At 52.2% G+C, this 14,492-nt stretch overlaps 1 protein-coding gene and 1 long non-coding RNA gene across 3 annotated transcripts in view; one reads left to right on the top strand and one right to left on the bottom strand.

Moving 5' to 3' along the window:
* Positions 1-7,138, bottom strand: part of PLXNA2 (plexin A2) — a 214,226-nt gene extending 207,088 nt beyond the window's left edge. For both annotated transcript variants that reach the window (XM_007163953.3, XM_007163954.2), the window contains exon 1: positions 6,460-7,138. The gene's annotated coding sequence lies outside the window, so the exon portion shown is untranslated. The remainder of the gene's footprint in view (positions 1-6,459) is intronic.
* Positions 7,139-7,480: 342 nt separating this feature from the next.
* On the top strand, positions 7,481-13,615 carry LOC130705562 (uncharacterized). Its single transcript, XR_009005844.1, has 3 exons — positions 7,481-7,515; positions 11,384-11,515; positions 13,049-13,615. It is a non-coding gene; the product is annotated as an uncharacterized LOC130705562 (long non-coding RNA).
* Positions 13,616-14,492: the final 877 nt, after the last annotated feature.

Below are 14,492 nucleotides of genomic sequence, written 5' to 3'. Positions count from 1 at the left end.
TGTCCACCCCAGTGCCAGGTCTCCTCCGCCCCAAATTTAATTTGGAGTGGCTCGTGGAGGGGGTTCTTCTGCTCAGCCATGGTGAGGGGGAAAATCCGAATATTTTTCTCTCAGGTTTGTTCCCTTTAATGGGTTCCTTCAGATAAATGTGGTGCGCTAAAGGCAGGATTCCAGACGCTTCAATGTGAATACAGATGAGTAATAACGTTTCCTGATGAAGCACAGTGGCGTCCATGCTTCCAGCTCCAGGGGACCGGAAAGGGATGCAATTTACATAGAATACACGGTGAAAACCCCTTGGGAGGGTGCTACATGGAGATCTTGCTCTAGGATGTTGACTAATAGAAAACAACTACAGTGGTGTCATTTTAAACTCCGCGGAGGAGGATGAGGAAAAAAAATAGGGGTAGTTCTGAGAGGGTGAGGAGTGGGAGAGCATTAGACAGTCATTCTTGACAGGGAAATATGAAGTTCTCAGACACCCGAGCCTCTCTCCTGGAAACCTACACCTTCCATTGACTAGAGCAAAAGCTTCCAGGAGCTCCACTTCCTCTGACACCCCCAACATACTGTTAACTCCATTCTGCCTTATATTAAACTTCTGTGAGGGTACATGGCTTATGTAATTCTCCCTCCCCCCAGGATGCCCTTAAGAGTCTTAAAGGTAGGATCTGTTACCTTTTCATCTTGGTACCAAGTGTTACACATTCCTGGCACTGCATAAGTGACGGATTTCTACTTGATTAAACCCAAATGGATGGCAATTCCCGCTTTCAGTACAAGGGCAACAATTCCTATATGAAGATTAAACTTGGAGGCGTTGTTTAGCTTCTCTATACCTCTTTTTTCTATCCCCCCATACCCAAACAAGAAACTAAGGTGGGAAGGGAAGCTTGTAAATACAAAAAGTTTAACTCCCCAGACAGCGCAGAGAAGCAGTGAAAGTGCCTAAGTCAGGGCCTCCATCTTCACTCTCAAAGCTTCAGAGAGAACTTGTGCTGGGGGGTCACAGAGGAGAGGGGTTCACTCATCAGCTACTCACTCTGAGCCCCAGGATTCCTCCGCCTCTTCCTTCTCAAAGACAAGTTGAACTTTGCAAGGGCAACTCCACTTTATCTCTCATACCGAAAGTAATTTTAGCCAAGGAAAAGCAGGATTAGACTTCCATAACATGATACATTTATCTTGTTTTTCTTTTTTCTTTGCTCTCTCCTCCCTCCCCTCCCACTTTGACCCCAGGTAAATTTGAGCCAAAGGGAAGCCAAGATTAAATATCAGAGGATGGTATCAGATCTGAAGAGATGCTCCTTTCTGGCCCACTGCCCATCCCCAAGCTTCAATATTTTTCCCTACCCCTGTTAGACAGTTATTATCTCCTCAGATGAGAAAAGCCTCTGGACTCTGTTCTCTCCATATTGTCCTCTGCTGAAATGAAAGGGGGAATTATAATTCAGAGAAAGGCTCCCGCAGAGAGTATGAAGACAAAGATTAAATCAGTGATACAGCGTTGACATGCGTTCAGTTCCTGAAAGGTCTCTTTTAAAAAGTCTCCTCAGGAGCAGTTTTGCCACCACCTGAGAGTGTTTTGAAAATTCGCGTTTAGGGAGCTGGGAGAAGGGAAGGCCTGTGAAGGCACCGTGGGGATGCGCCAAAACTTCTACTGCTGATAAAGACAGGCAACAGCCTCCTGGCAGGCCAGGCCAGCCGGCCGGCCAGGACTTCTTGAGAATGCCTGCCCCCTCCTGTCTCCCACCCCCAGATGCATCCTGCCTGCCCGGCAGGCCTCTCCCTGAGCTGCTCACCATGCTGGACCCCCACCTCCTAATGCTGCAGGCGCCCTTCCCGCTCCCCTGCAGCCAGACGGGCCCAGAGGTCCCACCAGCAAAAGGACCCTACCAGTTGTGGTCTCTGCGTAGTGACAGCTGGGAGTTTCTAATATATCTTAACTATTTTTTTCTTCTTAAAAAAAAAAAAAAAAAAACCCAAATAAGCACAAAAGCCACTGTTTAGGGCCAAGCCTGGTTTTCACGAGTCCCCTCTAGTGGAGATAACCTGCTACTTCAGCTTCCCAATTCAGCCCAGAGGAGCCTCGCCTTAGGGCCTGGGAAGACCAGAAGCCCCCCTCAGGCCTGGACTGTTCCTTCCCACGTCTGTTCTCAACTCTTCTCGCCCCATTCACACTGTCAGTCTTTCCGTCTTTATCTTACTTTTCTGTCACCTTGCCTCTCTCCGCCTATCTGTGACTGTTTCTGCATCTTGACTTGGGTCTTGCCACGTGTGCCTTCGCTCCTATATCTTGGTCTGCATCTCTGGTCCGTCTGCTGGGTTTTTTTCCCTGAAGTTCAGGGCTCCAGGTCTGAGGAGCTGGAAATGCTTTGACAAGACCTTGGAGAAAGTGGCCTATCTCAGGGGGCCAAGGCAGGGACCCTCGCGGAAATCAGGCATTCCCGGAGGAGAGGGAACTTTGGCCAAAACCCCCTCCATCCCCATCCCCCAAGCAAACTTGGGCCTCGTGGGGTGATGTGTAGGTTTGAAGCAGTCTATAACCTGAGCTCAGAGCTCTGGCTCTGGAGTCCTGTGTGAACCCAGCTCACCCCCTCCATCCACTCTCCTCGCTATCCTGCCTGTTTCCCCGTGGGACATGCATGCTGTCAGGCAAACAACTGGCAAAGCCTGGGTGAAGGGACAGCTGGCAGGGTTTGGGAGGAGGATGCCGGTGCCAGGGGAGAGGGAGAGAAAAGGGGGAGTGGGGGCCAGGACTGAACTGGGGGTCGAAGGGGAGAGGGGAGACACGGCGAATGTCCTGTGGTAGGGGGAGGTGGGCATGGGGATCACCTGCTGCCCCTCTGGGTTTCTGAGAGTATCCTTCCACCCAAGCAGGAGACAGGTCCAGGCCAGGGCAGGGCTTAATGGTTAACCAACTGTGGGAACAGGAGCCTGTGCACTGCTGGGGCCTTTTCTTTCCTCTCTCCCCGTCCCTTCCTCCTCTCCCTTTACACTTGCCCTGTAGGGACACTGCTCCCCAACAAAGAACTTTCTCGCCTCTATTTCTGCCCTTGAATCCCAGATGGAACAGTAGAGGTTCCATATGCCCAAAGGCCAGGAACAGGGCCCCGGAGAGCCTGAGGGCTAAGGCAGGGAGAAAGAGGGTGTCCTGTTCTTACCATCCATCCCTCCTGGCCCTTAGGACCAGCTGTTTGACCCCCCCGGGAAGAATTGCCTTTCTCTGTCTCCACAGGGCTCACCTTTAGAAATGACCAGACAAGAAGGGGACACACCCCCAGCCCTCATTTACTCTAATCAGGCATGAAATCTTTGTAACTAAGTGAAAAACACTGTTTCCCATAAGGGAATCAGTTCCATTCACTATTGTTGGAACAGAGCATCTGTGAAGGGGAGAAATAGTCACTTATAATGAATTGATAACAGACTGGCCCTGGGTGAGGGTGGCAGTGCTGGGGGGAAGGGTGTGTGCGCAAGCTGTAAAACTACAGCACCTCAAAGCCTGCTTCTGCCACTTTCCCTGTGGACAATCCTGACTTATCCGTAGTTAACAGACTGTAGTAACACAATGCTCCGGTCTCTTTATGATCAGAACGGGAGTGGGGTGGGGGCTTGGCTTGGAGCTCCTCGCCTCTCGCTGTGCCATGATGGACAGAGTATACTGGGCCCCAGTCTGCGAGTGCGGAGACAGCTGTGTGGCAATGCAGGGAGACAGCTGAGGGGGGGTCGCGGCTGGAGATGGAAATCGTCTCCCCCCCACCCCCCGCACCAAACCCCTTATCTTGGAGAGGCAGCCATAGCAAAGGAGGCAGGATCGAGACTATAAAACCCCCAAACAGTGACAACTCCAGAGCCATAAATATTTCATGGTACCTGAACTGGTGAGTTTAGGCTGCTGCCAGCTGCTTCCTTGTATATTTAACCGTGTCACTGGTTTCCCATCCCGCTTGTGTGTTTCCTTGTAACATGCCCATGAAATAAAGATGAACAAAATCACCAGAAGTATTTGGAAATGGGAAAGGGGCCTGGTAGAGAAGTAGCTGTCCTTCGAAGGGTTTCTCTTTAACCTCATGTTAAGCACAGACTCCACTACAACAGATGGTGAACTTTTACATCCATCACACCTGCAGCTTTTGATGGTCAAAAGGTTGGAGAGGGAATGTTCCCTGGTGCTTTGGGGACAGGGGTAGGTATTCAGGGCAGCTCTGAAAGCAGGGCCACCAACCTTTTAATGACATGGTTGCTTTGGGGTGATGGACATGGGACACCACCATTTACTCATTTAGACTGGGGCTGAAAGGCCATCCAGCTCCCCTCCGTCCTGCTCCAGGCTATGAGGGACCCCGGTCCTGGTCCTTACATCCTGTCAAAGAGAAGGGCCAAGTGGAAACCCCTTGCCAGACTCGTGGTCCTGGGCAGAGGGTACCTTCCTGCGCTCCACCGCCTCCCATCCTGCTGCTCTTCAGCAGCATACCCACTGCACAGCGCTCCAAATGTCATTTCCATTTAACTGCTTTGCAAGCCAATTTGCCCCAGCCTAATGCAATTTGTTGAGGACAGTGAGGGATCGGAGAGGGCAGTCTGCACTGCCCTTCCTTTATCAGCGGGTCCCTGAAGAGGGTTGGCTAGAGGGCTGAGGGGAACCACTCTTTCAGGTAATGCTGGCAGTGAGGGCAGGTTCCGAGATGAGGAAGGGTTGGGCGTAAGCGGAGATGCCAGGTGGAAGAAGGGAAAAGCAAAACAACCTCGCTAGGGTACTTGACAGATTGCTCTCAGTTTCCCTGGTTCCCTACCTTCCCACCTGACCCCCCACCCCACCCCCAGGCCAAGGAGGGGAGATCATAGGTAATTAGTTCAAAAGGTGCTAGATGAGGGGAGGGGGGAATTAATGAATTCTTCTCTCTTCTTGCCAGGAGGTCAGAGGAGAGAGGGCTGCTAGCAGCTCCTGGAGTGTTCTGGGGTGTCTGCACAAAAGTTGTGCATTTCAGTTAGGAATAGCTGAATTCCTCCAGCCAGAGCTATCTCTTCCCCGGGCTCTGACGCTCTGTTGAAGGCCCCAGACTCCAAAGCCTGCCCAGAGGGAAGAGTGAAGTTTCAGGGTCTGGGAAAGAAGCCCAGAAAGACAGGAGCCTGCTATTGTGTGGGGACCGGTGTGTGGAGGAACTGAACCTGACTCCCAGCTCCCAGGACGTCCAGCCCTGCCCAGCCCAGATACTCATCTTGATCTGATGCTCATGAACCCCGTCCACTGTGCTCATGGATAGAAGGAAGAGGATGAATGGCTCCCCAAATTTCTGTAGGTTCCTCCAAGCTGCTGGGTCCCCAAGCTACTGCCTCAAACTGGTCCTGTCTTATGTCCCTTGTATAGCCACTACTAGGATATGCCACTGTTACCCTAGGATCTTAGAACCCTACAGGAGACCTGATCATATTTCCATTGCCCACTTCATGGGGCTCTCATTTCTAGACACAAATGACTTTGAACCCCAAGTCTTTTACTTCCACCTCCCCCATTATCTCTATCCCTCCGAGCTGAGTTTGAGTAGGTAGCTCCTTCTAGGGCAAAGGTCATGCCAAACAGGTGGACATTTGTCAGGGACCTGGGATGGCAGTTTCCGGATGACTTTCTCTCTTTGGCCATCAAGACCATGATTAACATATTTACAGAGACTACCTGTGGGATGGATAAAAAGGGCTAGAATTTTCTAAGATCCCTACATCACTTGTGGGTTGGGGCAAGAAGAAGCCCAAGAAGGAAAATATTCTAAAATGGCTTATAACGAGCCTCTCGGACCCTGGATACTCTCCTCCTTCAACCCCCAACCCTCTCCTGAGGCTCAGACCAGGGGATGGTGCTTATGGGTGCTTCACCACGAGGGCGCACAGAAGGGGGCATGGGGCACTTATCCCATTGGGTGCCTTGGTGTCGTTCCCTGAGCCTCTGGAAGCCACGCATATGAGGCATTCCCCTTTGATTCCCAAGTCCCCTGCTCCGAAGGAACAGCCAGCGGCCTCCAGGGACTACAGCACCAGAGTGAATGTCCCCAAATTGAGCGCCGGCCACAGTGGCCCAGGCCCTCCTGCCCGTGCAGTGCCTCGGAGGCCCGCTTTGGGCTGCAGCTCTCGGGACAGTCCCGCTACCCCCGCGCTCCCCGAGCCGCAGCTTGCAGGCAGGTGCGCGGTGAAAGCGCGCCGTGGAGCGCCGCCCGCCAGCAGCCCAGCGGGGAAGCGGGGCGCCAGCGGGGAAGCCTGGGCTGGAGGCGGCGGCAGGGAGTCAGCCGGCACACGCGCGCGCGCGCCGCGCTCCGGCCCGCGAAAGTGGCCGACCCCGCGCGGGGACTCGCCGGCCGCAGCCGAGCCCAGGCGTTCGGGGCCGGGACGCCTCGGAAGAGGGCGCGAGGGGAGCCGCGGCGGGGCGAGCGCGCTTCGGGGGACAGGGCGGAGGGCGCCGCTTACCCAGCTCGGAGACGTCGGTCTGTCCTTCCGTCCCCGGTCCGGCCGCTTCGGCCGCCGGCTGCCGAGGCCGGCGCGCTGCCCCTCTCGCTGCCAGCAACTCGCGATCACGGGGACGACCAAATCCACATGGAGTCCAAATTCATTAAAATCCACGTCAAGCCACCAGCCACTTATCTGTATTCCTGAAGTGGCCCCTCGGTCTCCTGTCCGCGCGCCCCTCCGTCCTCCGCCGCCCCGTAACAGCCCTGCCGGGCTCTGACGCCGGCTCGCTGGGGGAACCGGGAGGCGCCGAGGGGGCGTGGGGTGGGTGGCTGGCGGTGTCTCTCCTTGGGAAGCGGCAGAGCCCCGGCTGTCTTCAGATTTTTCCAGCGCGACTTTCCGGGCTCCTCTGACATCAGCAATCGCGGCGCTTCCTTCCCTTCTTGCTCCCGGGTTCATTCACAGTCCCATTTCCTCCGGGAACCTGGCTCTCCAGATCTATTTCGAGGTTCGCTTCGCTCGCTCTGGCGCCCGCGCTCCCCACCGCTCCCGAGCTCGCGGGGTGTCTCTCTGGATCGCCTGCCCTCTCGGCCGAAAAATTCCCAGCAACTGCGCTCAGCCGCCCTCCCGCTCCAGTCTGGCGCGGACGCTCCGCCCGGCAGCTCCGGCTCCCGCGGTGGTGGCGGCGGCGGAGCCCTGAGAGCCGGCCTCCCTATATTACCATGCAGCTCATTATCATAGAGGCCGCGCGCGTTAACCCCCTCCCTGCCGGCCGCGCCCGCCCGGGCTGGGGCCGCCCCCGCCACGGGCACCGCGCGCCGCAGCCAGCCCCCTGCCCCCTCCCCCGCCCGCACGGTCTTCCTCCTCCGCCAGCTGTCAACAAAGGAGAATCAGGTTGGGCATTGGGAGGCCGCCCCGCTGCCTCCCTGTGCCCGGCTCAGCCCGGACCCACCCGCCACCTTAAGTGGCAAAGGGGGCAAACGCAAATCCTGCTGGGACCTGGGGATTTGGGTGGAGGCCTGGAGAGCCCGGCCGGCTGAACCCCGGGGAGCTCAGGACGCCGGCAGAGTGGGTGAGGTCAGTGGGGACGTGGGGTCCCCCTCCCTGAGCATCACCTGTCACCGCGCACATCCTGCACATCTCTCTCTTCGTCTTTAATTTGAGGGGTGAATGGGGAGGAACCGGCCTTGGCTGACGAGGTTAAGAAGGGGCTCTCAGAATTTGCCCAAGCAAATTTCCTCTGCTTGTGAATCTCAAAAAGCCAACAAGCTGTCAAATGAGGTTTGAAGTTGTTGTTATTAATTATAATTTTTATAATGCGAAGATGAGCCTTGCTCTGAGTCGCAAGCTTCCAGCTCTGTTAGGGATCCTGGGCATCTGGCAAGTGGGGGAGGGGGGGACCAGTGGGGAGCTTTCTGTATCCAGACCTAGGGGGCCTATCTGGCAGGGGAATCAGAGAGGCGGTGGTAAAAAACTTATTTTAATAACCTAAGGTGAGAGGTGCCTGGATTCCGGATGGCAATGCCTCGGTGCCTTTATGACCATTGCTTCCATGTCCTATAGAATCTCAGTATCCCCGTAGCCTCTGGACGCGGCTTCGAGAAACAGGCCTGCAAGCTAGATCCCAGCGAGTTCGCAGGATCTGCGCAGTCCCTGCTCCCGATTAGAGCACAGGCGAGTTTACTCAAAACGTCCAAGTATTCTGATGAGCTCCCTCTACTGCCCTCTCGTGGCCACAGTCCTCAGTGGTATAAATAGAAAGAAAGAAAGAAAAAAAAACACTCCGGAAACCCTAAAGGGAGTCGCAGGGAATTCTCAGAGCAGCAGGGGCCTTAAAAAAAAGAAAAAAAGAAATGTAGACTCACCGGTTGTCTTGCGCAATCACCCATTCAATACAGCATTGGGGGGAAATGTAAGATTTACTTCAGTCACAGAAATTAGCTAATTCTTCAAAAGTTCTTTCCTCATTGTTAATTAGCTGACATTCGTCTTATTGTGACTGTCACTGGTTATTCTTTGTTGTGCCCTGTGCAGCCACAAAGAATCTAAGCTGTCTTTCCTGATCCATACCTACTCTTTTCTTTGAACTTCTTTAGCATTTATCGTTGGCACCCCTCCAGACAATTATCAAAAGTTACCCTATATTATTATTTATTTCTCTTTATAAGTTGATCTTGTCTCCTCATCCAGACAGTCTCGTCTACCGTCTTATCTTTGGTTAGACCGAATATAAACCACAATTTATTAAGGAATATAATTTGAAGAAGATGCTAGAAGATTTTGGAACATTTCTCTTATTTGTTTGATACATGGAGCATTGGTCTGGTCAGCTCCACCCAGGACAGGCAGTGGTAGGGTTGGAAATACCTAACCAATAAAGCTTGAAGCTGAAAATTAGGACCTTCTGGTTCTCAATCAAGTGCTGCGTGACCCTGGAAGAGGTTACATCTCTTCCCTTTGCCACAATTTAATCATATCTTGGGACTATTTTACTACAATACAATTTAAGTAATTTTCTAATACTACCTCCCTACATGTGGTCCAGAAATCAACCCTAGAACAAAGAGCAAAGAAGGTAAAATTAAACAGACTTCTCTACTCACCACATCCTTCAACCCAGCCTCCCTTCCCCTTTTCAAATAAATAGTGAAGAGGAAGAGAGGGAGGGAGAGAGAGAGAAGACAGGTAGGAGAACATGTTGCAGGCAGCATGACACAATGTCACCCAGTTTGTACATTGCCACTGAACTCAGGCCTGAGGTCTGGTCCTGTGAGATTATGGGGGTTCCTGCGGTCAGCATGACAATGTCAAGAACACTACCAGGTCTACTGGGAGGCACCCTGTTAAGTACCCTTAACATCTCTGGGCCTCGGTTTGTCCATCTTCAAAATGGGGATTTCCACCTTCAATCTTCAGAGAGTTGTGGGAGTTAAAATAGAAATATGTAGAAATGTTAGAAGAATTAATAGTATCATTAAAATGGAAAGATTTCTTCATATTTTTAGTCCTAATAGGCTAAAACAAATATGGATCTTATTAGTTACGCACATAATTATAACAATATATCTTGGGAATAAAAAAAGAACAACTCAGTTTCATGGTGTGTATTTAGATATAACATCCTCTGAGGCAATGGCAATATACATGAGCCTTTGATCTTCAAAGGTGCTCTAATAACCGCATCTTTTTGATCACTGGGTATCCATTCATTCATTCATTTCACAAACATTATTTATTAAGAGCAACTTTGTTGGATTTTTTAAAAATGGAATTGTACATAGTACATGATTATCTCTTCCACACATATTTTTAGAGAAATTATGCTAATAATCATGCTAATAGGCTCTATGCCCTCAGACCTGTCTATGTCTTTCTGGGACCTGAGTCTTCTGGTGTCTATCTGGTCTTTGATGTCTTCTTTCTCATCCTGTCCGGCTGATAGCAAACTCATGGCCCCTGGGGACTCATCAAGACTCTGCCAGTGCCTTGTAGGTCATCCTCATTTCCATCAGGGGGAATGGTCACAGCCCAGCCCAGTTCTGCACACGTGGTGGGTATTTAATAAGTGTTTACCAAATGGATGGATGGATGGATGGATGGGGAGATGTTTGTCTTATGCCAAATCCTCATCTTTGGAAAACTGTAGCAAGCTCAACAGGGATCTCCTCCATCCCAACCCACCCACCTCTGAAGTCACGGTACCCCTGGAACCTCACCCCTGCGAAGTCATCTGTGGCTGCTGCATTGTTATCCTGGGCCCCAGGCCCCCTCTTTGCTTGTAACTAGATGGGTAACTTGGGGAAGAGGGTAAGACAAGTGGGAGAGAACAGGGCAATGGCACACTCTGGAATGGAGCTGAATTTTTCCTGGGAGAAATAAGTATTTCTCCTGCAGAGGCAGGTCTGGCTGAGCAGGCCTCCTCAGGCCTTTAAAGGAAGCCTGAGACTTTGGGGAGAATAGGCCCAAATGGGCACCCAGCCGAGCCCCAGGGGAAGTCCTCTCTCTGTCACAGCAACAGCTCCAGCTCCACAGATAGATGCCAGTACAGTAGCTCCTCGGATCACGGGAGGTATTTTTGGTGCTGGAAGGCAGCCACGCCTTGTCAGGCTTTCAGCATTAATTCTGCTCCCTTTCAGAGTTTGGGAGGGTGGCAAGCCAGCAGTGTTTAGCATGGGGATGGGGCCTGCGAGTGTGCCTGAGCATACATTTAGGGTGCCTTGAGTGGCATGGGGGCTGGGCTGGGGGCTGTGTGCCTGGAGCTGTGGGCAGGAGGCCAGCGTCAGTGGGTGATCTGTGGGTGGTGCGAGGTTGTTACCAGCCTTGCGTACAGCTCCCAAAGCTGAGACCGCTGATGCCACCACCAACTTGATCTACTTCTGCTCTCAGAGGCGTGTCCTCTTTCATTTGCCCTGACCCCTAGCCTTCCACATTTCAAGGCAGGGACGCGTTCCCCCGTGGGTGGGCCCTTCCGTCTCTCATCCCCTGCCTCACCTTTACCCAGCAGATGCGGCCAGGCAGGCACAGTGTAGAAACAGCAGCCTCCTTCGCCCCCTCACATGGTGGGAAACAAAGGGATTGGTGTGACGGGCCGGCCCTGAGTGTGTGGGCCAAGCCCCATGAATGGAGGGAGGGGTGACTGGGTTGCCAGAGCGCGGGCCTCTGGCTGGGCGGTGGGGACAGCGGTCCAGGACACAGCCGCAGGGCACCTGCTCCAGGATTCTCAGCGCCACACATACAGATGTCACCCTCGTCTCTCCTCCCCTCTCATCCCTTCGCAAAGCCCACGTTCCTGTGTACTGTAAACAGTAGCAAGCCTGTTAAGGCTCCAAATCAAACAAGGTGGGATTTCACTCCTTTCTCACTAAACCTCCCACAAGTGGAGCTTCTGTGCCTGTATCCCTCGCTCTCTTTCCCTAACCCTCCCTCCCTCTCTCCATCCATCTAGAATGTTGCTCTGGGAGGAGAATATTCTCTGGGCGGGTCGGCCAACTACAGCCCTAAACCTATGTGAACAGTTCTCTGGAACCATCTAAAGACTCCCGTGCGTCCCGGGTGAGAAGGCTGCAGGATGCAGGGGGTGAGTGTGGACCACCGGGCTTCAGGCATGAAATGTGAGGACTGGGTGAAGGTCTCAGTTCAGGGGCATGACTTTTGCTGCTGCTTTGTGCCTGGCACTGAAGGTCTGAGAAAGGGCCTTCCTCCCTTATTTTTTCTAAGAGATTCCAAAATAGGAAACCCACTACCCATTAGGTCGTGTAGTCCCTGGCTAAGCCTCTCAGTGCCTCCATTTCCTCATCTGTGAAGTGGAAATAATATCCCTGGTTCCCGCATACGCTGCTTCACAAGAATCAAATAAGAGACTGGCTTGTGAATCGGAAAGCATGACACATTTGTATAATGGGGATGTTGTCTTAAGGTTCCAGAAGTTCCTCTTAAAGCCAAACCTTCTTCTCGACTCAGCAGTTCATTCTCTTGTTCGGTTTTTGAGGGAAACAGCTGGGTTCCTGAGAGATACCCCTCTGTTTATTGGGTGGCTGCATTGTCTCCCCATCACTTTGGGGTCCCTCCTCCTCTCCCACGCCTCCACTGGAAAGTGCTGCAGACCAAGAGATTCTGCCTAGTTACCTTCGACACGGAACCACAGGGAACATCCAGGCTGGAACTGACCCTAACTGCTTGGCAGTCCCCATAAGCCCGTTCTTCCCAGGCAGGCAGAGAGGAGCAGGAAGATCTGAGATACCTGGGGGAACACTCTCAATTGTATGGGAATCAGGATGGCACGGACCCTCACTGCCTGAGATGCAGTATGAAGATGCACTCTTGAGGTCCTCTGCTCAGCAGCCCTCACCAGACACAAACTCCATGCTGCCCTCCCTGGCTCCGAGGGCCCAGCCTGATTCAGATGACAGTGCTCTCAGAGCTCTAGCTGGAGTTGGGCTGCCCAGCTTTCTGAGGATGCTGGTGCATGGTGTCTCATGGTGCAGGCACAGCCACGGCCTTCTGGAGTGGGAGTAAGACAGACTGGAGGAAGCCAGTACGGTTTGTTCCTTCAAGATCAGAACCTATAGGAAGCACCCACTTTCATCATAGAGTGGTAAGTGCTAACATGTATTGGGTGCTCACCCTGCTTCAATCACAGTGTTTGGCAGTGTGCCTGCATGATGCTGAATCTTCACAAGTCCAGTCTTAGTAGGTATTATCACCCATTTTACAGATGCAGAAACTGATGATCAGAAAGTCAAGCCATTGGTCCCGAGGTCACCCAGGTAGTATGTGGCAGAGTCAAAATTTGAACCTAGGCATATCTGACATCTATTTTCTCCAGTTTTGTCCTCTTCCGAGGAGGAAAAAGTGGTGAAAGTGTGAGAGTCCATTCTTCACATGCCAGGGCACGGGAGGCCCCGGGCCTCATCCCTCTTCTTAGCACTGAGCCGGCAGTGACCCTGAGCTCCTACAGACTCATCACAAGTCCAGCAAACCACTGCTGAGCTTCAGTTCTACTGAAGGTCAGGAGCGTCATTTTCTCTTACAAAGGAGAGCACGTTGCAATTGTTATCATGATTATTATAAACAATCATACTAATGAGCTCAATTCTCCTCTCCTTTGCAGGGTGTGTGTGTTTAACAATGAGACTTGGCCCAGAGGAAAGAAGTTGCCAACACATGCAGATCTCCACCAGCTTATGTCACCTCTGCGCTGCACAACACCACATGCATGGCCGCGCCTGCCTTCCAAAATAATGGGATAATGGGTGCAACGTGCATCACCCCACCCCTTAGAGAGAGCGTGCCAGTCGGTCTTTGTGGAATGCACAGGGAGCAGGGCGAGCCAGACACCGGTGTCTGCCTTCTCCTTGATTGCATCTGTGCCCTACAAACCCCAACAGAATTGAACTTACATCTCCTCCTAATTAGGGGAGAAAGGAAGACAAGAATGATAGTAGAAGAATTTCTGCCTACCTCTGACTGCAAGCTCTTCAGGGACAGAACATTAAGCTCTCCCTCTGTCCGCCCCCACCCTTCTCTCTCCTGACTGATACCTGGAGTACCTAACACAGTGCCAGGCCCTCCCTGGGACCAGAGCCCGTGTGTGATGAGAGTGATGAAGGGGGGCTGGTTGGAAAAGCTAGACCGCACCAGGACGCTTGTCTCCGGTCTGCTGGTCTGCTGTGAGGCAGTGCAGAGCAGTGGCTGGGGGGGGGTGGGTAGTCTGGGATGCCTCAAGCCAGACGCGTGGGAGCTGGTCCAGGGCCCTTTGGAGGGGAAGGTGGGGGGTGGAGGGATGGGGCATAGCCCGGAGGAGGCTGGTAGAGAGTAAAGTCCGTTGCCCACACTGCTTAAATAAATCAAATGTCCTGGCATCCAGATGCAAACGCCAGTGCCTGCTTCAGTACTGTAAATTTGGAGCAGGGTATGAACTACTCGGGTCTAAATAGAAAAAGTCAGAAACGGCATAAGTCTTGGCAGGCAGGGAATCAACGGCGTCATCACCAACATCATAAAACAGTTAATAATCACCAGGAAAAAAAAACACTTTAATGTTGTTTCCTATATTCTGAGTTTTGAATTCCTAGAAAGTAAGATCCACACATTTCCCTCATAGTCAGTTTAATATTAGGTTCATTTTTATTCCTTTTGTGAAATACACTCTTGAGGGTTATTCTGGGTGGTGTATGAGATGGAAAGGAAGATCGAGAACAAAAGTAATTCTGTTTCTGTCCTTCTCTTCTGACTCTCCTCCTCTTTCTCTCTGGGGTCACAACACTGATTTTTGTGTATTTGTTTTTGTGTGTTTTTTTTTTTTTTCTCATATGGCTTCTATTCACTCAGAATCAGTATTTGAATGACAGGACTATTATTTCCATAAAAAAACAGAGGTTGGACCCCCTCCGCCTTGGGTGACAGGCGACCTGGATTCTAACCCTGCCTCCTCTCTTCCCTGGCCTCCCACAAGTCCTCTCCCTCCTTTTGGCCCTGGTTTCTGCATCTGTAAGAAGCAGGAATTAGGCTCCACACTCCCATCTCTCCCCACACTGCCGTCCTGTCCTGTCATC

Source organism: Balaenoptera acutorostrata, chromosome 1 (genome assembly GCF_949987535.1).
Source record: "Balaenoptera acutorostrata chromosome 1, mBalAcu1.1, whole genome shotgun sequence".
Classification (NCBI taxonomy): domain Eukaryota; kingdom Metazoa; phylum Chordata; class Mammalia; order Artiodactyla; family Balaenopteridae; genus Balaenoptera; species Balaenoptera acutorostrata.
This window is presented reverse-complemented; position numbering and strand designations above follow the sequence as displayed.